The sequence below is a fragment of the Arachis hypogaea genome, chromosome 16 (assembly GCF_003086295.3).
Source record: "Arachis hypogaea cultivar Tifrunner chromosome 16, arahy.Tifrunner.gnm2.J5K5, whole genome shotgun sequence".
In the NCBI taxonomy this organism is placed as follows: Eukaryota; Viridiplantae; Streptophyta; class Magnoliopsida; order Fabales; family Fabaceae; genus Arachis; species Arachis hypogaea.
The window spans coordinates 4,014,138-4,036,940 of record NC_092051.1 but is presented as its reverse complement, the minus strand read 5'-3'; the positions used below and the strand labels follow the sequence as shown (position 1 = coordinate 4,036,940).

Below are 22,803 nucleotides of genomic sequence, written 5' to 3'. Positions count from 1 at the left end.
AGAATTATTTTTCCCTGGGCTCTTACTGTCCTTAGATGGAATTTGGGTAGTTTTCTCATTTCTTGGCTTCCTGCTGCCTTGAGGTGGGGTATTTAATATTTTCCCACTTCTTAATTGAACTGCTTGGCATTCTTCTGTTATTTGTTTTGACAGCTGCTGCTTTGTTTGCTTTAATTGTTCTTCCATGTTTATATTAGCTGTCCTTGTTTCTTGTAGTCTCTCCTTGAATTTGGCTAACTATTTTGTTAGAAAATCCAATTGCTGGTTGAAGTTAGCAGCTTGTTCTGCAGGATTGAGTTCAGCAGTTACTATTTTAACCTCTTCTTTCATGGAAGGGTCACTGCTTAGGTACAGATGCTGATTTCTGGCAACTGTATCAATGAGCTCTTGAGCTTCTTCAATTGTCTTTCTCATGTGGATAGATCCACCAGCTGAGCAATCTAGAGAAAGCTGAGCCCTTTCTGTAAGCCCATAATAGAAGATGTCTAGCTGAACCCACTCTGAAAACATTTCAGAGGGGCATTTTCTTAGCATCTCTCTGTATCTCTCCCAGGCATCATAAAGAGATTCATTATCTCCTTGTTTAAAGCCTTGGATGTCCAGCTTTAGCTGTGTCATCCGTTTTGGAGGAAAGTATTGATTCAGGAATTTTTCTATCAACTGTTTCCATGTCTTTATGCTAGCCTTAGGTTGGTTATTTAACCACCTCTTAGCTTGGTCTTTTATTGCAAATGGAAACAGTAATAATCTGTAGACATCCTGATCCACTTCCTTATCATGTACTGTGTCAGCAATTTGTAAAAACTGTGCCAGAAACTCTGTAGGTTCTTCCTGTGGAAGACCGAAATACTGGTAATTTTGCTGCACCATGATAATGAGCTGAGGATTCAGCTCAAAGCTACTGACTCCAATGGAGGGTATGCAGATACTGCTCCCATATGAAGCAGTAGAAGGGTTAGCATATGACCCCAGAGTCCTCCTGGATTATTCATTTCCGCTTAGGTCCATGATGGAGAAAGGGAGATGATGTAAAATAGAAGAAAAATATTTTTATTTATTTAATTAATTTATTTTATTTTTGAAATAAATAAATTAAAATAAAATAAATAAAAATGGGTGAAGATTTTCGAAAAAATGAGGAGAGAGAAAGTGGTTAGGAAGTTTTGAAAAAGATATGAATTTTAAAAAAAATCTGAATTTTTTTAAAAATAAATTTCGAAAATTTGTTTTAAAATAGAGAGGGAAGATATTTTTGAATTTAAGGAGGAGAGAGAAAAACAATAAAATAGCACAAGATTTAAAATTTTTAGATCTAATGCTCCTTGTTTTCGAAAATTTTGGAGGAAAAACACCAAGGAACACCAAACTTAAAAATTTTAAGATCAAGACACACGAAAAACTCAAGAACACTTTGAAGACTCATAAGAACACAAGAATATGAAGAAAAAACACCAAACTTAAAATTTTTAGAAAACCAAAATAAAATTTTCGAAAAACAAAGGAAAATCAACAAGAAAACACCAAACTTAAAGTTTGGCACAAGATTTAATAGAAAAATTATTTTTGAAAAAAATTTTTGAAAAGAAAATAAAAGACTCTGACCCAAAAGACAAAAATTTCCTAATCTAAGCAACAAGATTCACCGTCAGTTATTCAAACTCAAACAATCCCCGGCAACGGCGCCAAAAACTTGGTGCACGAAATTGTAAATCACACTTTTTACAACTCGTACCACTAACCAGCAAGTGCACTGGGTCGTCCAAGTAATACCTTACGTGAGTAAGGGTCGATCCCACGGAGATTGTTGGCTTGAAGCAAGCTATAGTTATCTTGTAACTCTTAGTCATGAAAACAATAAAACAATTCACTTATCAAATTTGATTGTAAGGAATATCAGAGCATGAAATAAATACTTGTTATGCAGTAATGGAGAATGTGTTGGAGTTTTGGAGATGCTTTGTCTTCTGAATCTCTGCTTTCCTCTGCCTTCTTATTCATGCACGCACGTTCCTTCTATGGCAAGCTGTGTGTTGGTGGATCACCGTTGTCAATGGCTACCGTCCATCCTTCTAGTGAAAAGGGTCCAGGTGCGCTGTCACCGCACGGCTAATCATCTGCAGGTTCTCAATCGTACCGGAATAGGATTTACTATCCTTTTGCGTCTGTCACTACGCCCATCACTCGTGAGTTTGAAGCACGTCACAGTCATTCAATCTCAGAGTTTGTGCATGCATCTAGCTGGGCTTATGCCCGCAATTTGTACATGTCCCATGGCATTCCGGATATGTCTTGGTAGATTCAGAGGTTGGTCTGTAAGGATGCACCATAGTAGAACGGCCATGTCTGCAGTGAAGGAGGACTCGTGAGTGCTCGAAAAGACGTAATGGGATATAATCTATGCCCATACGCGAGCCTCTAAAGTAAGTGCTGAAGCCGATATTCCCTTAGGGCGGGTACGATGGTATCCGTAGATCCAACGGCTGCCAGGTAGTGCGATAACTCTGAGAACAGCTTCCCAGTCAAATTGGTACATCTGGCGCTTGAGTGCGGCTTCTTGAAAGGCGTCCAATCCTTCTGGAATAGGGGGAAGACTCAAAGCTTGTTGAATAGCCTCTTCTGTAATGGGGACTTTCTTCTGCCGGACAAAGACAGACTGCAGGGTAGGCAGGTGAAAGTTAGAGTAGAACTCGACTACCCAAGAAAGATTGACCTGCTTCTGTTGTCTCTGTAGGAAACCCCATTGTCTTCGTTCATTTTGCGGCTCAACAAAAGGAGAAATATTGGGCGGGAGGATAAGAAGGTGTTCGTTGTTGTAACTCCTTTCAGTTAGAATAGGGAACATCTGCTCACAGTAGCGATTTGGAAATCGCACAGTGTCCTTTGCTGGAAAGGCTTTCTCCTTTTCATCAACCTTGATGATCCTCTTAACTCTTTTTGTTGAGGGCTTGACTGCAGTTGAAGAAGGCTCTGCCACTAGTGCTCTCTTAGTTCCTCTTCTTGCAGGTGGTTTGGGAGTAGCTTTCTCTTTTCCTTTCTTGGTGGCCATCCTGAAAAAGGGAAGAGAAAGGAAATTAAATTCAAAGAGATATATGGCAATAAAGAGAACGGAAAAGGATGGTTATAAATGCACATTAAAAGGTAAATGATGTTAACACATGCTCATGAGTACATGTGAAAAATCATTAATGGAAAATAGTTAGTGCATATGATCACAAATGAAAGCAAGGTGTTTATTGGCATGCCGGCAAAGGGCATGAGTAGCATAGATCAAGCATTACTTTGTAACGAACCATCACGTTTGTATTGACAATTAAATTCAATTAATATAATAGTAAAGGGAATTTGTGAGAAGCAAGCATTGAATATTAGAATAACATAGAGAAGTGCATAATGCCATATGGGCTTTTTCACAAACACATAGCATGCATGGTGAAGAAGGTATAGAAAGTATTAAAGTGAACATGCAAGCAACCCTTTAAAGAAAATAATGTTAGATGACGCGATCGCATGGGGCATGCGATCGCGTGAGTGGGCAGTTTATGGGGTATGACGCGGCCGCGTGGGGCACGCGGTCGCGTGAGGGGGAATGCGCGTCCAGCGCCATTCCAGCACCACTCTAGCACAACTTTCAGCTGTGCACCCTTTTTACGTCGAAAATCAGGGCATGTGGCCGCGTGGGGCACGCGGTCGCGTGGGAGGTCATTATGCCCATACGACGCGGACGCGTCAGCGACGCAGTCGCGTGGGTCGATTTGTGCCACTGGCACGCCTCCAGCCACGCTCCAGCGTGACTCTCTGTTCGTTTTTATTTTTCTCACCTCTCCTTGCGACGCGGACGCGTCGCTGATGCGGTCACGTCGCGTGGCATTTTTCTTCTTCTTTTTTATTTATTTATTTTATTTTATTTTATTTTTTTTGAAATAAAAAATATGTAAATGCAAAGGCACGAAATATACTAATAAAGAGAAGAGTTATTGGATAAGAAAACTAAAAATAGAGAAAAGAACGATCATACCATGGTGGGTTGTCTCCCACCTAGCACTTTGCTTTAACGTCCGTAAGTTGGACGCTCCACTAGCTCAGTCTTTGGCTATGTGGGGATCTTCCAAGAGGAAGATCTCGAGTTCCTTGTCTTTCTTCCGCTTTTCGCCATGGTACAGCTTTAAACGATGTCCATTAACTTTGATAAGCTCCGAGCTCGAAGGATGGCTAAGGTGATAAACTCCGTACGATTCGGCCTTCTCTACTCTGTATGGACCTTCCTATCTTGATCTCAACTTGCCTGGCATGAGCCTCAATCGAGATTTGTAAAGGAGGATTGAGTCCCCAGGTTGGAACTCTTTCCTCTTGATGTTCTGGTCATGTACAGCCTTCATCTTCTCCTTGTATAGTCTTGAGTTCTCATAAGCTTCTAGGCGAAGGCTTTCCAGTTCTTGCAGTTGCAACTTCCTTTCAGCTCCGGCTTTCTCCATTCCTATGTTGTACTCCTTGACTTCCCAAAAGGCTTTGTGCTCTATTTCAACTGGGAGATGGCAAGCTTTTCCATAAACTAAGCAAAAAGGACTCATCCTAATGGGTGTTTTGTATGCGGTTCTGTATGCCCAAAGTGCATCTTGTAGCCTGGTGCTCCAGTCTCTTCTGTGAGGCTTTACTATCTTCTGCAAGATACGCTTTATCTCTCTGTTTGACACCTCGACTTGCCCATTGGTCTGAGGATGGTATGCTGTCGCAACCTTATGAATTATCCCATGCTTCTTCATTAGTCCTGTTAGTTTCCTGTTACAAAAATGGATGCCTTGATCGCTCACGATTGCTCGTGGTGATCCAAAGCGACAAATAATATGGTTTTTCACAAAGGAAACAACAGTGTTAGCATCATCAGTATGGGTAGGAATTGCTTTCACCCATTTGGAAACGTAATCCACAGCTAACAATATATAAAAATAACCATTGGAATTTGGAAATGGACCCATGAAGTCAATGCCCCAAACATCAAAAATTTCATATAAAAGCATATATTATTTGAGGCATCTCATCCCTCTTGGATATATTACCAAATTTTTGGCATGGGAGACAAGATTTACAAAACTCAGCAGCGTCTCTAAAAAGAGTAGGCCACCAGAATCCACAGTCTAAGATTTTTCTAGCAGTTCTTTGAGGGCCAAAATGTCCTCCACTCTCAGATGAGTGACAGGCCTCTAAGATGGACTGGAATTCTGATTGAGGCACACATCGTCTAATTACCTGATCAGCACCACATCTCCATAAATATGGGTCATCCCATATATAATATTTAGACTCGCTTTTCAGCTTGTCTCTTTGATGCTTAGAAAAGTTTGGAGGAAATGTGCGGCTAACTAGATAATTAGCTACAGGTGCGTACCAAGGGACTACCTCAGATACTGCTTGCAGGTTATCAAATGAAAAATTATCATCTATAGGAGTAGAATCATCCTTAATGTGCTCAAGGCGACTCAAGTGGTCTGCCACTAAATTCTGGTTACCACTCCTATCCTTTATTTCTAAATCAAATTCTTATAATAGCAGTATCCAACGTATAAGCCTTGGTTTGGACTCCTTTTTAGATAATAGATACTTTAAAGCTGCATGGTCCGAATACACTACTACTCTAGTACCAAGTAAATAAGCTCAAAATTTATCCAGAGCAAAAACAATAGCAAGAAGCTCTTTCTCAGTAGTAGTATAATTGGACCGGGCAGCATCTAAAGTCTTAGATGCATAAGCAATAACAAAAGGATCCTTACCTTCGCGCTGAGCCAGCGCTGCTCCTACTGCATGGTTGGAAGCATCGCACATGATTTCAAACGGCTGGCTCCAGTCTGGTCCTCTCACAATTGGAGCTTGAGTCAGGGCAGCCTTCAGCTTATCAAACGCTTGTTTGCAATCCTCACTGAACTCGAACTCAATATCCTTCTGCAGTAATCTGGATAATTGAAGTGCTACCTTACTAAAGTCCTTAATAAATCTCTTGTAAAAACCTGCATGGCCAAGGAACAAACGGACTTCCCTCACAGAGGAGGGGTAAGGTAAACTAGAAATAACATTCACCTTTGCTGGGTCTACAGAAATGCTAGTATTAGATACCACATGTCCTAGTACAATTCCTTGTTTTACCATAAAATGACATTTTTCAAAATTCAATACAAGGTTAGTATTAACACATTTATCTAATACTCTAGATAATCCATCTAAGCAAAGGCTAAAAGAATCACCATAAACGCTGAAATCATCCATAAAAACCTCCATACAGTCCTCAATAAGATCAGAGAAAAGACTCATCATGCACCTTTGGAAAGTAGCTGGTGCATTGCACAAGCCAAAGGGCATTCTGTTGTAAGCATAGGTCCCAAAAGGACATGTAAAAGTGGTCTTTTCCTGATCCTCAGGAGCTATATGAATCTGGAAATAACCTGTGTAACCATCTAAAAAGCAATAATGTGATTTACCTGACAGGCGATCCAGCATTTGATCAATGAATGGAAGTGGGTAGTGATCCTTACGGGTGGCTTGGTTGAGACGCCTGTAATCAATGCAGACTCTCCAAGCATTCTGAACTCTAGTTGCTATGAGCTCTCCCTGCTCATTCTTTACTGTAGTAACTCCAAACTTCTTGGGCACCACTTGTACTGGGCTAACCCATTCACTATCTGAAATAGGATAGATGATACCTGCTTCCAATAGTCTGGTCACTTCCTTTTTGACAACTTCCAAGATAGTGGGATTCAATCTTCTTTGGTGTTGACAGACAGGTCTTGCTCCCTCTTCTAAAAATATTCTGTGCTCACATACTTGAGGGTTGATGCCTACTATGTCAGCCAAACTCCACCCAATTGCCTTCTTGTGCCTCCTCAGTACATCAAGTAGCTGCTCTTCTTGTTGAGAAGTGAGTTCCCTTGCAATGATAACTGGAAACTTCTGCTCATCTTCGAGATAAGCATATTTGAGATGTGGAGGAAGAGGTTTTAATTCCAACTTCTGATCATGGGCAGGCTTTGGATTGTCTGGAGCTTGTGAAAATGCCGAAGTGCCCTCATTGTCAGTCAAGAGGATCCCCACACTTGGACCTTGTCCAGTGTGCCTCTCTTCTAATTCTTCCTTGTGAACTGCAGCTACAGTTTCATCTATGACATCACACTGGAAGATAGAATGATCTTCTGGAGGGTTGTTTATGACTCCATTCAGATTGAAGATTACTATTCGGCCATCTATTTCAAAAGAGTATGTTCCTGAAAAAGCATCAAATTTGAATTTTGATGTCTTCAGGAATGGTCTTCCAAGTAGGATTGATGATGGCTTATCTGAGTCATTATGGGGCATCTCCAAGATATAAAAATCAGTGGAAAATGTAAGCCCTTTAATGTTCACTAAAACATCTTCAGCAACTCCAGCCACTGTAATAATGCTTTTATCTGCTAACACAAAACGAGCTGTCGACCTTTTTAAGGGAGGGAGCCTCAAAATATCATATATAGACAAAGGCATTATACTAACGCATGCTCCTAAATCACACATGCAATCATAAATTACTACTCCACCAATAGTACAACTAACTATACAAGGACCTGGGTCACTACACTTTTCAGGTAGTCCACCCATTAAAGCAGATATGGAACTATCTAAAGGAATAGTTTCTAATTCATTAATTTTGTCTTTATGTATACATAAATCTTTTATAAACTTTTCATATTTAGGTACTTGTTGAATAACATCAAAAAGAGGAACGGTTACCTCAACCTTTTTGAATATTTCTACCATTTTGGGATCGGGTTCCAGCTGCCTCCTGGGCTTCCTTGCAAGTTGTGGAAATGGAACGGGAGTGGTGTTTTCTGCAGTGTCTGCGCCTCTTGGTGCTTCCTCCTGTGGTTGGGCTTCTTCTTTTTCAGCTATGTCCTGTATGTCCTCTTCCTCTTCAACATCTTCTATTTCTACTACCTCTTCAGCTGAGGCGTGTTCTGGTGGGCTTGGCTCCTCCTGATTCCTCTCCTGCAGTGTGGTTCCGGACCTCAGGGTGATGGCATTAATGCCTCCCTTTGGATTTGGTAATGGTTGAGATGGGATTCCAGTGGAGCTCGAAGGTTGGTTACTGGAATTTTGCATTGATCCAATCTGTGAGACAAGAGCTTGCAAAGTAGCGGTCAAACCATTCAAACTGGCATTAATGTTATTTTCCATGATCTGTTGACTTCGTTCAAAAAATTTTAGTAACTCTTCATTAGGAGATGAAGAAGGATGAGTAAATTGAGAGGTCTGCTGTTGGGTATTCTGTGGTCCTTGGGATTGCCTCAGGTGAGGTGCTCTGTAAGGTTGGTTCTGCTGCCTGTTGTTATTATTATTCCACCTCTGATTTTCCTGATTATCTCTGCCTCCTCTGTTATTGTTGTCCCTCCAATTCTAGTTAGAATTGTCCTGCCATCCATGGTTATGATTTTCACCTTGATTGTACCCTTGGTTGGGGCGGTCATAGAAGTTATGAGTGGATGCCATCATGTTGTCTTCCTGTTGGAGATGCGGGCATTCATCAGTATAATGGCTATAATCAGCACAAATTCTGCAAACTCTCTGTGGGACTAACTGTTGGTTTTGCTGTGGTGAAGGAGGTTGAGCTTGCTGAACTTGTTGTTGATTCAATTGCATTTGCTTCAGCAAGTTGGTCATTTCACAAATACTCTGAGTTAGAGCAGCAGTCTCTCTGCTAGAGGATACTTCTGCAATGCCTTTTGAACGGCCTTGCTTTTGTCTGTGGTTCCTAGTAGATTCAGCTAAGTCGCTGATCAATTACCATGCCTCATCAGTGGTCTTGTATTTCTTCATGGACCCATTGCTAGCACTTTCCAATGTGGTCTTATCTTGGGGCCTCATACCCTGTGTGATATAGCTGAGTAACACTATCTTGTCAATCATGTGGTAGGGGCATGCTTCCAGAAGACTATTGAAGCGCTCCCAGTATTCAAAGAGAGTCTCGTTGTCATCTTGAACAATCGTGGAAATGTCTTTCCTTAGTTTATCAGTAACTTCAGATGGAAAGAATTTCTCCAAAAACTCTTTTCTGAGCATATCCCAGTTGGATACATTTGCTAGGGATTGAGTGTAGTACCACTCTCTTGCTTTTCCCTCAAGAGAAAACGGGAAAGCTTTCAGCAGAATTGAAGTTTCATCTGTACCATCACGCCTGACAGTAGAATAGGCTGCCTGGAAATCTCTCAGGTGCTTGATGGGCTCTTGAGCAGGTAAGCCATGAAACTTGGGCATCAAATTGAGCAGTGCGGTCTTTATTTCAAAATCTGTAGCCACCGCTGGGTGATGTGCTTGAAACGATTGCATTGTAAAATCAGGAGCTCCTTCCTCCTGGATGGTAACTCTCCTAGCTGCCATGTCTTCTGCACGTGAATCAACCGAATCAGTAGAACGGGGGCTGGTTTCTTCCTCAACTGACGTTTCAGATCCGTCCTCAGGGCGGACTAACCGACGCCGAGCTCGCCTTATTCGTGAAATAGTCCTTTCAATTTCAGGATCGAATACTAGCAAGCGCGGATCAGGAAGTGAACGCGTCATTTGACAAAAGAAACATGCAGCTCATAGTAGCAAAATAAAATAAAATGCAAATAAATAAATTCTAATTAATAACTTTAGCACTCTATTGCAACTCCCCGGCAACGGCGCCAAAAATTGATGCGGGCAGAAATTGGTGAATTAAAAATTATTAGAATATATACGTTGCAAGTATAGTTCTTAACTCGCCAGAAATCCACCGCTCAATTTAGAAAGGTGTCACAGAAAATTGAAATTTAAAATACTGGGAGTATGAATCCCAGGTCGTCTCCCAACGAGTTACAGGAAAGGGTGCTATTTTATTAATTAGATGTTTTCAAAAAGGTTTGAGTTGAGTAAACAGGAAATTAAATTGGTGAAATCAAATAATATAAATAAAAGCCTTGACTAGGAGTTGATTACATGGAAGCCCTATTCTTGATGGAGCACTCTTAAGATTAATTGACAATTGAGAGTTATTTCGTTAGTTATCCTTAACTAAGTAAGGGAAGGTAAAACAAGTTGGAATGCTGTTCTATTCACAAGTCCCAATCTACTCTCGGGAGGATTGGTGTCAGGAACTAGAGAGCAAACCAACAATAACCCAATTACAATCTTTCTCTTGAACCTTCCAACTTAAGGGTTCTTTTCAATCAACTCCCCATCAAGTTAGGGAACTACTTACTCATTGTAAAGGTAAAATTCATAGCATATAAAAAAGAATTAAAGAAAGACATTGTAAATAAGAATTAAAATAGTCAATTAAAAATAAAAGTAATCCTTGTATTAAATAATCCTAAGAATATCCCAATGGTAAAATTAAACAAAGCAAAGAACATGGAAGAGTAAACCAAGTAAAGAAAACGAACTAGAATGATGAAGTCTTGATGAGGTGATAACTCTTCTCAATATCCCAATGCAAAAAGCTAGAGAAAATAAAATCCTAAGAACTATGAATGTGTAGAGAGAAAACCTAGAGGAGGAGTAAAACTAGATCTAAAAACTAAAACTGTGTAGAATGAATGTTGTTTTTGGTTTCTGCATGTTCTCTGGCTCTAGTCTGCTATTCTGGGCCAAAAACTGGGTCAAAATAGGGTCCAAAATTGCCCCCAACTAATCCTGCAGATTATGCATATCGCGCATGTCACGCGATTGCGTCATCCATGCGGATGCGTCATTCGCGCTTTTCCTTGCCACGCGTTCACGTCGTCCACGCTTTCGCGTCACTCGAGCTTTTCCAGTCCGCGCGGTCGCGTTAGCCGTGCGGCCGCGTCACTGCGAATTTTCCTCTTTCGCGCGGTCGCGTGAGCCATGCGACCGCGTCACTTCTCGCTGGTTATCTCGTCAATTTCTTGTGTTCCTTCCATTTTTGCTAGCTTTCTTTCCAATCTCCAACTCATTCATGCCCTATTAAGCCTGAAAAACTTAACACACAGATCACGGCATCGAATGGAATAAAAGAGAGTTAAAAATACAAAATTAAAAGTCTCTAGGAAGCAGTTTTCAAACATGTAATAATTTCAGGAAGGAAATATAAATGCATGCTAAATTAATGAATAAGTGGGTAAGGATCATGATAAAACCACACAATTAAACACAATATAAACCATAAAATAGTGGTTTATCAACCGCATGTCCCACGAGTCCGTGTCACTTAAAAAAAATGCGCTAACCGCGCGAACGCGTGCTCCACGCATCCGCGTCACATGCGACGCACAGTTTATCCAGATCAGCGCCAAATATCTTATCTTTTCTTCCCCAAATCTAAATCTTTTCTTTCCCTTCTTATTTCTTTCTTCCTTCTTTCTTACTTTCTTTTTCTTCATCTCTTTAGCTTCTCATCCTTCTTTTCCTTCATTCTATTTTACTTAATTTATCTGCATACTTTCATTCATTGTATTTTAATTTTGCGCATATTTTTATTTTCTTTTCTAAATTTATTATTTTTCCATTGGTGTTAAAATTCTCTTCTTCAACTATTGCATCTTTTCTTGACTTATTCTGATGCTTCATGACTTGTTTTATTCTGATTGGGTATTATTATTCATGAGTCAATTCTATTCTTTTATGATACTTGCATTCCATTTGCATTGATATGTGCTTATACTATCTTGCATTACCCACACTCTCCCCCCCCCATTGTTGCACTTTTTGCACTATTGATATGCCATTTGCTCTTACTGTTTTCCCACCTTGCATGTTGTAGCTACCATGTAATTGAGACTCTCATCATTTGGCATTACCCAACCCATATTTTATTTATTTCCTTATCTTTATTTCTGGTTACTTTTCTTCCTTTTTCCTCTTCTTTCAGGATGGCCACCGAGAGGGGAAAGAAAGAACTTCTATATGGGGAGACAGGCAAGTCAATCTGCACAATCTATAGAGAAAGGCATCAGTTGGAGCAGCCCGTCCACTTGTACATCTTAACATGCATCGAGGATGGTGCAACCTTTAAGTGTAGGGAGGTCGATACCGATCTCCACGGGTTAGTTATCTTCTTCTCAACACCAATGTTTTATTTTATTTAGTACGTTGTTGCATTTGCATATTTCTTTGATTTTGTGCATGTTCTTCTACTACTACTTGGTTGAAGTAATATTTTCTTTTTTTCAAGACCCTTTTTATAGCATTTCACTAATTTAAATCAAAATTTTTGTGTTAAAACTTGTTGGAAGTTGTATTTGGAACATGAATTATAGCTAAGAACACACAAAACCAGTGAGATTTGAGCTTAATTGCATGGTTACATTATTTAACCATAATATTTTATTCTTGTGTGTTTCCTTCTCTATGATTGTAATCTATATTTTGTTCCAGTCTATATGTCCAATGTTTAATGTGTTACATGCTTGCATATGATTGAGGCCATCATTTGTTTTTGCTTACTTATCCCAAATAGCCTACCTTTCCATTTACCTTTGTTAGCCACTTTGAGCCTTTTTAATCCCCATTTGTTCTATATTTTACCACATCACTAGCCTTAAGCAGAAAAATAATTAATTACCCCAATTGAATCTTTGGTTAGCTTAAGATAGAGATTGTGTATCAACTAAGTGTGGAGAAACTGTGGGAATATGGGTTAATAAGGGAATGTATCATATTTCTAATTTATTTGAATATTGAGAATTTGGGTACCTACTCATGTAAGACCAGAAAAAATAAAAATTAAAAACCACTGTGCATTGATGGCTTATGTTTACTTTTATGTTTAAAAAAAAGAGAAAATAAAATATATATAATATAAATAAATAAATAAAGAGACAAAATTACCCCAATACTAAGTTTAATAAAAGAAATCAATGCACATAGGATAAAATCAAAAATAATTTGGTACATAAGTATATGATACAAAAGTAGGAATTTTGGGTAGCTAGGCATGATTTAAGAAGTTATATAGAGTGTGTGTGTGTTTATGTGAGAGCTTATGTTAGTCAAGGATTCAATTTATAGCTCAGTTAGCCATACATATATCCTCACCCTTGCCTTGGCCCCATTACAACCTTGAAAAGACCTCATGATGTTTGCATTGGTACATTAAATATTTGTTGATTGGTTAGATGAAGAACAAAGTTTTAGAAAACATGATTAGAGAACAGTAGAGTGAACTACCCTATACACTTGAGAGATTATAGTGCACATACACTACCAGTGAGGGTTCAATGCTTGATTCTATGTTCCCTACTTTCATGAGCTATCTTCTTACAAGTTTACTTGTACTTTATTTTGTGATTTGAATTAGTGAAATCCAGTTCATATTTGTGCTTGAAAGATTTATTTACTTTTCACCAAGTAGGTAAAAGCATTTAGCATGTAGTTGCATTCATATATATAGGTTGCATTGCATTGCATTGCATGAGTCCTGCATGTCCCTATTCATTCATATTTATCTCCTTCAACTAAGCATAAGGACATGCTAATGTTTAAGTGTGGGGAGGTTGATGAACCACTATTTTATAGTTTATCTTGTGCTTAATTGAGTAGATTTTATCAATCTTTCCTACACTTGTTCATACAAAATGCATGGGTTTACATTCTCCTTCCTAGTTTTGTTCTATGGTTGAAAACTTGCTTCCTAGAGTCTTTAATTTGCTATGTTTAATCCTCTCTTATTACCATTCGATGCCTTGATATGTGTGTTAAGTGATTTCAAGGATTACAGGGTGGGAATGGATTAGAGGATGGAAAGGAAGCATACAAAAGTGGAAGGAATACAAGAAACTGAAGGAACTGCTAAAGCTGTCCAGCCTGACCTCTTCGCACTCAAACTGTCATAACTTGAGCTACAGAGATCCAAATGACACGGTTCTAGTTGCGTTGGAAAGCTAACGTCCGGGGCTTCGCAATGATATATAATTTGTCATAGCTGCTCTGAAGCCAAGCGACAAGAACGCGTGGATTACGCGGACGCATGACTTGGCAAAAACCCAATCAACGCTAACGCGTGGACGACGCTTCCGCGTGACTTTGTAGCGACTTGTACGAACCAGAAATTGCTGGGGGTGATTTTTGGGCTATTTTTGACCCAGTTTTTGACCCATAAAACACAGATTAGAGGCTATAAAGTGGGGGGAATCCATTCATTCATAGACATCAGCTCATAATTCATAATTTTAGTTTTTAGATATAGTTTTAGAGAGAGAGAGAGAGAGAGGCTCTCTCCTCTCTCTTAGGATTTAGGATTAGGATTCTTCTTAGAGGATTTAGGATTTCTTCTTCTCAATTTCCAGGTTTAATATTCCTTTTATTTATTTTCCCAATTTAACTTATGAACTTTTCCATGTTAGATTTGATTTTTTTTATTAATGCAATTTGAGGTAATTCAGATATATGATTTTTATTTAGCTTTCTATATTCTTGGCTTTGGTTGAGTAATTAGAGACTCTTGAGTTATCAAACTCTTTTGTTGATTGATAATTGTTATCTTTGCTGATTGATTTAGGTTCCTATAACTCTAGTCTTTCCTTAGGAGTTGACTATGACTTTAGGTGTTAAATTGATTTGTCCACTTGACTTACCTTCATAGTTAGAGGTTGACTGAGTGGGAGCAAAAATGTAATTCTCATCACAATTGATAAGGATAACTAGGATAGGACTTCTAATTTTCATACCTTACCAAGAGTTTTCTTAGCTATTGATTTATTAATTCCTGGAATTTATTTCTCTTGTTCAAACCTTTCAAAAATCCAAAAATACTGTTTTCCATAACCAATAATAAAACACACCTCCCTGCAATTCCTTGGGAGACGACCCGAGGTTTAAATACTTCGTTTATAAATTTTATTGGGTTTTGTTACTTGTGACAACCAAACTTTTGTACGAAAGGATTCTCTGTTGGTTTAGAAACTATACTTACAATGCGATTATATATTTGTGAATTTCTTTACCGACAGAAATCTTCTCATCATATTACTTGCTTGCATTAATTGTGTTTGTCTGGTGCTGAGGAGGTTAGGCAGGCGGTGGCAATGGGATCGCACGGAGGTTAGGTTGGCGAAGGCTGTGGGATACAGCGGTGTGATTAGTATTAGTTAGAATTCTCCTAAGTTTAGACAACCCTAGTTTATGGTTTAAGTTCTTATTATATTTATTTATTTTGTTCTAAGCTTGTATACCGTATGAGATGTGAAGTTCTAGGATTGCCTTCGGCGTCCCAGGGCCTTACATCTTACATCATTGGGCACTGTTACCATACTGAGAACCTCCGGTTCTCATTCCATACTTTGTTATTGTTTCTCAGATGCAGGTCGCAACCCACCTCGGTGAGTTGCTTGGTTGGTGACAGAAGCGGAGGATCCGGTTACCTTTTGGAGTCTTTTTGGTTTATTTTGTAGTTGTCTCTCACTTTTGCATTTTTGTTTTGGCCTAGAGGCCTGGTGCACGGAATCGTGATCACACACTTTTCTTCACGATCCCGATATAGTTGACCAGCAAGTGCACTGGGTCGTCCAAGTAATAATACCTTACGCGAGTAAGGGTCGATCCCACAGAAATTGTCGGCTTGAAGCAAGCTATGGTCATCTTGTAAATCTCAGTCAGGCAGAATCAAATAGTTATGCAATTTTGATAATTAAAAGATAAATAAAACATAAAATAAGATAGAGATGCTTATGTAATTCATTGGTGGGAATTTTAGATAAGCGTATGGAGGTGCTTTGTTCCTTCTGAATCTCTGCTTTCCTATGGCCTTCATCCAATCATGCGTACCCCTTTCCATGGCAAGATGTATGTTGGGGGATTACCGTCAATGGCTACTGTCCGTCCTCTTAGTGAAAATGGTCCTCTACGGTTTCTATACGGCTAATCAACTGTCGGATTTCTCCTCTCGGATGAAAAATACCAAGTACAGCTACCGCATGACTAATCATTTATCGGTTTCCACTTGTGTTGGAATAGGATCCATTGATCCTTTTGCACACTGTCACTGCGCCCAACATTCGTGAGTTTGAAGCTCTTCACAGTCATCCCTTCCCAGATCCTACTCGGAATACCACAGACAAGGTTTAGACTTTCCGGATCTCAGGAATGCTGTCTATGGATTCTAGCCTATACCACGAAGATTCTTATCTCAGATTCAGATGCTCTGTTATCAGGAGAGACGATGTGAATTGTTGATTAGAGATCCAAGAGATATACACTTCAAGCCTTTGCAAATAGAACAGAGGTAGTTGTCAGGCATGTGTTCTTAAGTTGAGAATGGTGATGAGTGTCACTTGATCATCATATTCATCATGTTGAGGTACGAGTGAATATCTTAGAACAAGAATAAGCTTGAATTGTATAGAAAAATAATAGTACTTTGCATTGATTCATGAGGAACAACAGAGCTCCACACCTTAATCTATGAGGTGTAGAAACCCCACCATTGAAAATACATAAGTAATGAAGGTTCATGCATGGCCGAATGGCCAGCCCCCTAAACATGATCAAGAGATCAAAAGTGATACAAAGATAGTCTCAAAAATGATCTAAAGATGAAAATACAATAGTAAAAGGTTTTATTTATACTAAACTAGTTACTAGGGTTTACAGAAATAAGTAAATGATGCAGAAATTCACTTCTGGGGCCCACTTGGTGTGTGCTTGGGCTGAGCATTGAAGCTTTCACGTGCCTAGGCTTTTCTTGGAGTTAAACGGTAGCTCTGGTGCCAGTTTGGGCGTTTAACTCCAACTTTTATGCCAGTTCTGGCGTTTAATGCCAGAAAAAAGTAAAAAGTGGGCGTTTAAACGCCAGTTTGCGCTATCAAATCTAGAGAAAAGCATAGACTATTATATATTGCGGGAAAGCCCAAGATGTCTACTTTCCAACGCAATTGAGAGCGTGCCGATTGGGCTTCTGTAGCTCCAAAAAATCCATTTCGCGTGCAGGAGGGTCAGAATCCAACAGCATCTGCAGTCCTTTTTCAGCCTCTGAATCAGATTTTTGCTCAGGTCCCTCAATTTCAGCCAGAAAATACCTGAAATCACAGAAAAACAAACAAACTCATAGTAAAGTCCAGAAATGTAAATTTTGCATGAAAACTAATAAAAATATACCAAAAAGTAACTAAAACATACTAAAAACTAACTTAAAACAATACCAAAAAGTGTATAAATTATCCGCTCATCACAACACCAAACTTAAATTGTTGCTTGTCCCCAAGAACCTAAAAACAAAATAGGATAAAAAGAAGAGAATATACAATAAATCCCAAAATATCAATGAAGCTTAGTTCTAATTAGATGAGCGGAACTAGTAGCTTTTTGCTTTTGAACAGTTTTGACATCTCACTTTATCCTTTGAAGTTCAGAATGATTGGCATCCAAAGGAACTCAGAATTCAGATAGTGTTATTGATTCTCCTAGTTTAATATGTTGATTCTTGAACACAGCAACTTATGAGTCTTGGCCGTGACCCTAAGCACTTTGTTTTCCAGTATTACCACCGGATACATAAATGCCACAGACACATAACTGGGTGAACCTTTTCAGATTGTGACTCAGCTTTGCTAAAGTCCCCAGTTATAGTTGTCCAGAGTTCTTAAACACACTCTTTTTGCTTTAGATCATGATTTTAACCACTCAGTCTCAAGCTTTTCACTTGGACCTGCATGCCACAAGCACATGGTTAGGGACAGCTTGATTTAGCCGCTTAGGCCAGGATTTTATTCCTTTGGGCCCTCCTATCCATTAATACTCAAAGCCTTGGATCCTTTTTACCCTTGCCTTTTGGTTTAAAGGGCTATTTGGCTTTTTCTGCTTGCTTTTTCTTTTTCTTTTATTTTTTTTGCCACTTTTTTTTTCGCAAGCTTTGTTTTTCACTGCTTTTTCTTGCTTCAAGAATCAATTTTATGATTTTTTAGATTATCAATAACATTTCTCTTTTTTCATCATTCTTTCAAGAGCCAACAATTTTAACATTCATAAACTTCACTATAAAAAATATGCATTGTTCAAGCATTCATTCAGAAAACAAAAAGTGTTGTCACCACATCAAAATAATTAAACTAATTTCAAGGATGAATTCGAAACTCATGTATTTCTTGTTCTTTTGTATTTAGAACATTTTTCATTTAAGAAAGGTGAAGGATTCATAGGACATTCATAGCTTTAAGACATAGACACTAGACACTAATGATCATGTAATGAGGATACAAACATTAGATAAAACATCAAGCATGAAAATCGAAAAACAGAAAAAGAAGAGCAAGGAAATTAAAGAACGGGTCCACCTTAGTGAAGGCGGCTAGTTCTCCTTCTTGAAGATCCTATGAAGTGCTTGAGCTCCTCAATGTCTCTTCCTTGCCTTTGTTGCTCTTCCCTCATGGCTATTTGATCCTCTCTAATTTCATGGAGAATAATGGAATGCTCTTGGTGTTCCATCCTTAGTTGCTCCATATTGGAACTCAAATCTCCCAAAGAGGTGTTGAGTTGCTCCCAATATTTATGTGGAGGAAAATGCATCCCTTGAGGCATCTCAGAGATTTCTTGATGAGGGACTTACTCATGCTCTTGTTGAGGTCCATGAGTGGGCTCTCTTGTTTGCTCCATCCTCTTTTTAGTGATGGGCTTGTCCTCTTTAATGAGGATGTCTCCTCCTATGACAATTCCAGATAAATTGCATAGGTGATAGATGAGATGAGGAAAGGCTAACCTTGCCAAGGTGGAGGTCTTGTCTGCTACTTTGTAGAGTTCTAGGGATATGACCTCATGAACTTCTACTTCCTCTCTAATCATGATGCTATGGATCATGATAGCCCGATCTACAGTTACTTTGGATCGGTTGCTAGTAGGAATGATAGAGTGTTGGATGAACTCCAACCATCCTCTAGCCACTGGTTTAAGGTCAAGCCTTTTCAGTTGAACCAGCTTGCCTTTGGAGTCTCTCTTTCATTGAGCTCCTTCCACACATATGTCCATGAGGACTTGGTCCAACCTTTGATCAAAGTTGACCCTTCTAGTGTAGAGGCATGCATCTCCTTGCATCATTGGCAAGTTGAATGCCAACCTTACATTTTTCAGACTGAAATCTAAGTATTTCCCCCGAACCATTGTAAGCCAATTCTTTGGGTTCGGGTTCACACTTTAATCATGGTTCTTAGTGATCCATGCATTAGCATAGAACTCTTAAACCATTAAGATTCCGACCTGTTGAATGGGGTTAGTGAGAACTTTCCAACCTCTTCTTCGAATCTCATGTCGGATCTCCGGATACTCATTCTTTTTGAGCATGAAAGGGACCTCAGGGATCACCTTCTTCTTGGCCACAACTTCATAGAAGTGGTCTTGATGGACCTTTGAGATGAATCTCTCCATCTCCCATGACTCAGAGGTGGAAGCTTTTGCCTTCCCTTTCCTCTTTCTAGAGTTTTCTCCGGCCTTAGGTGCCATAGATGGTTATGGAAAAATGAAAAGCAATGCTTTTTACAACACCAAACTTAAAAGGTTTGCTTGTCCTCGAGCAAAAGAAGAAAGAAAGGAGGAGAAGAAGAAGAATTGGAGGAGATGGAGAGGTGTAAGTGGTTCGGTCAAGGGGGGTTAGAAGTGTTTATGATGTGTGAAAATGAAGGAGGTATGAGGGGTTTATATAGGAGTGGAAAGAGGGTTAGGGTTCGTGTATTAGGGGTTGGATTTGGGAGGGAAAGTGTTTGAATTTGAATAGTGAGGTAGGTGGGGTTTTCGGGGAAGAGTGGATGAATGTGAGTGGTGAAGAGGTGATGGGGAAGAGAGATGGAGGTGATTGGTGAAGGGTATTTGGGGAAGGGTGTTAGTGAAATGTGTGAAGAAGAGAGAGAGTTAGGTGGTGATCCTGTGGGGTCCACAGATCCTGAGGTGTCAAGGTTTTCTCATCCCTACACCATTCTGGCGTGTAAAAGCCCCTTCGAGTGCCAATCATGGCGTTAAACGCCAGGTTGCTGCCTATTTCTGGCGTTTAAACACCAGGTTGCTGCCCATTTTTGGCGTTTAAATGCTAGGTTGCTGCCCATTCCTGGAATTTAATGCCAGTTTTTCTTCTCTTTCTGGCATTTAAACGCCAGTCTGGTGCCCTTTTCTGGCGTTAAACGCCTAGAATGGTACCAAACTGGGCATTTAACGCCCATTCTGCTACCCTTACTGGCGTTTAAATGCCAGTAAGCTCGTCCTCCAGGGTGTGCTATTTTTTTATGCTGTTTTTGATTTTGCTTTTATTTTTGCAGTTGTTTCTGTGACTCCACATGATCATCAACCAAAATAAAATAGAAAATAACAATGGAAATTTAACATAGATAAATAAAATTGGGCTGCCTCCCAATAAGAGCTTCTTTAATGTCAATAGCTTGACAGTGAGCTCTCATGGAGCCTCACAGATACTCAGAGCATGGTTGTGGCCTCCCAACACCAAACTTAGAGTTTGAATGTGGGGGCTTTGTTTGACTCTGTGTTAAGAGAAGCTTTTCATGCTTCCTCTCCATGGCTACAGAGGAAGATCCTTGAGTCTTAAACACAAGGTAGTCCTCATTCAATTGAAGGACTAACTCTCCTCTGTCCACATCAATCACAGCCCTTACTGTGGCTAGGAAGGGTCTTCCAAGAATGATGGATTCATCCTTATCCTTCCCAGTGTCTAGGATTATGAAGTCAGCAGGGATGTAAAGGCCTTCAACCTTTACTAAGACATCCTCTACTAGTCCATAAGCGTGTTTCATGGATTTGTTTGCCATCTCTAGTGAGATTCGTGCAGCTTGTACCTCAAAGATCCCTAGTTTCTCCATTACAGAGAGTGGCATGAGGTTTATGCCTGACCCCAGGTCACACAGAGCTTTCTCAAAGGTCATGGTGCCTATGGTACAAGGTATTAAGAACTTTCTGGGATCCGGTTTTTTCTGAGGCAATTTTTGCCTAACCAAGACATTCAGTTTATTGGTGAGCAAGGGAGGTTCATCCTCCCAAGTCTCATTACCAAATAACTTGGCATTCAGCTTCATGATTGCTCCAAGATATTTGGCAACTTGCTCTTCAGTAATATCTTCATCCTCTTTAGAGGAAGAATACTCATCAGAGCTCATGAATGCCAGAAGATAGTTCAGTGGAATCTCTATGGTATCTGTATGAGCCTCAGATTCCTTCGATTCCTCAATGGGGAACTCCTTTTTGGCCAGTGGACATCCCATGAGGTCTTCCTCACTGGGAATCACTGCCTTTTCACTCTCTCCAAGTTCGGCCATGTTGGTCACGATTATGGCCTTGCACTCTCTCTTTGGATTTTCTTCTGTATTGCTTGGGAAAGTGCTAGGACGAGTTTCAGTAACTCTTTTACTCAGCTGACCCACTTGTGCCTCCAGATTTCTGATGGAAGACCGTGCCTCATTCATGAAACTGAGAGAGGTCTTGGATAGATCAGAGACTATGGTTGCTAAGCCAGAGAGACTCTGCTCAGAATTCTTTGTTTGTTGCTGAAAAGATGATGGAAAAGGCTTGCTATTGCTAAACCTATTTCTTCCACCATTATTTTTGTTAAAACCTTGTTGAGGCTTCTGTTGATCCTTCCATAGAGATTTGGGTGATTTCTCCAAGAAGGATTATAGGTGTTTCTATAGGGTTCTCCCATGTAATTCACATCTTCCATTGCAGGGTTCTCAGGATCATAAGCTTCTTCTTCAGAAGATGCTTCTTTAGTACTACCGGATGCAGCTTGCAATCCAGTCAGACTCTGAGAAATCATATTGACTTGCTGAATCAATACTTTGTTCTAAGCCAATATGGCATTCAGAGTATCAATCTCAAGAACTCCTTTCTTCTGAGTTGTCCCATTATTCACAGGATTTCTTTCAGAAGTGTATATGAACTGGTTACTTGCAATCATCTCAATGAGTTCCTGAGCTTCTGCAGGGGTTTTCTTCAAATGAAGAGATCCTCCAGCAGAGCTATCCAATGACATCTTGGACAGTTCAGATAGACCATCATAGAATATGCATAAGATGCTCCATTCTAAAAGCATGTCAGAAGGACACCTTCTGATCAATTGCTTGTATCTTTCCCAAGCTTCATAGAGGTATTCACCTTCCTTCTGTCTGAAGGTTTGGACTTCCACTCTAAGCTTGCTCATCTTTTGAGGTGGAAAGAATTTGGCCAGGAAAGCACTGACCAGCTTTTTCCAAGAGTTCAGGCTTTCCTTAGGTTGTGAATCCAACAGCATTTACAGTCCTTTTTCAGCCTCTGAATCAGATTTTTGCTCAGGTCCCTCAATTTCAGCCAGGAAATACCTGAAATCACAGAAAAACACACAAACTCATAGTAAAGTCTAGAAATGTGAATTTTTCATGAAAAATAATAAAAATATACTAAAAATTAACTAAAACATACTAAAAACTAACTAAAAACAATGCCAAAAAGTGTATAAATTATCCGCTCATCAAGGCCTGTATTTAAGAGTCAAAATTTGTATAAGCCATTTTAAACTTCAGTTTCCTCTTGTCTGTATATTTGGCTAGCCGGCTTAAACTCTGCGAGCCATGGCTAGTTTCTTATGATGTTACACTATTATACTATTATTTTTGTTTATATCATATCTGTTTCTTGAGTTTTAAGTTGGACGCTTCGTTAGTTCGCTTTGCACTTTTAAATACTGTGCTTTGCGCTTTTAAATCCTGTGCTTTGAGCTATATCCTTTATCAGGCTTCTAGATTATATTATTTCTTATATATATATCCTATGTATGAGCCTTAGAACTGTCGTAATCTCTGGTTAACCTTTGCTTTATGGCTAGAGGTAAAGCTTAGGGTAATTGGGGGTTTT

General features: G+C 39.5%; 1 non-coding gene across 1 annotated transcript; it reads left to right on the top strand.

Annotated features, from left to right (window-relative positions):
- Nucleotides 1-22,000: 22,000 nt before the first annotated feature.
- LOC112761408 (small nucleolar RNA R71) lies at nt 22,001-22,108 on the top strand. The gene has a single exon (XR_003181803.1). It is a non-coding gene; the product is annotated as a small nucleolar RNA R71 (small nucleolar RNA).
- Nucleotides 22,109-22,803: the final 695 nt, after the last annotated feature.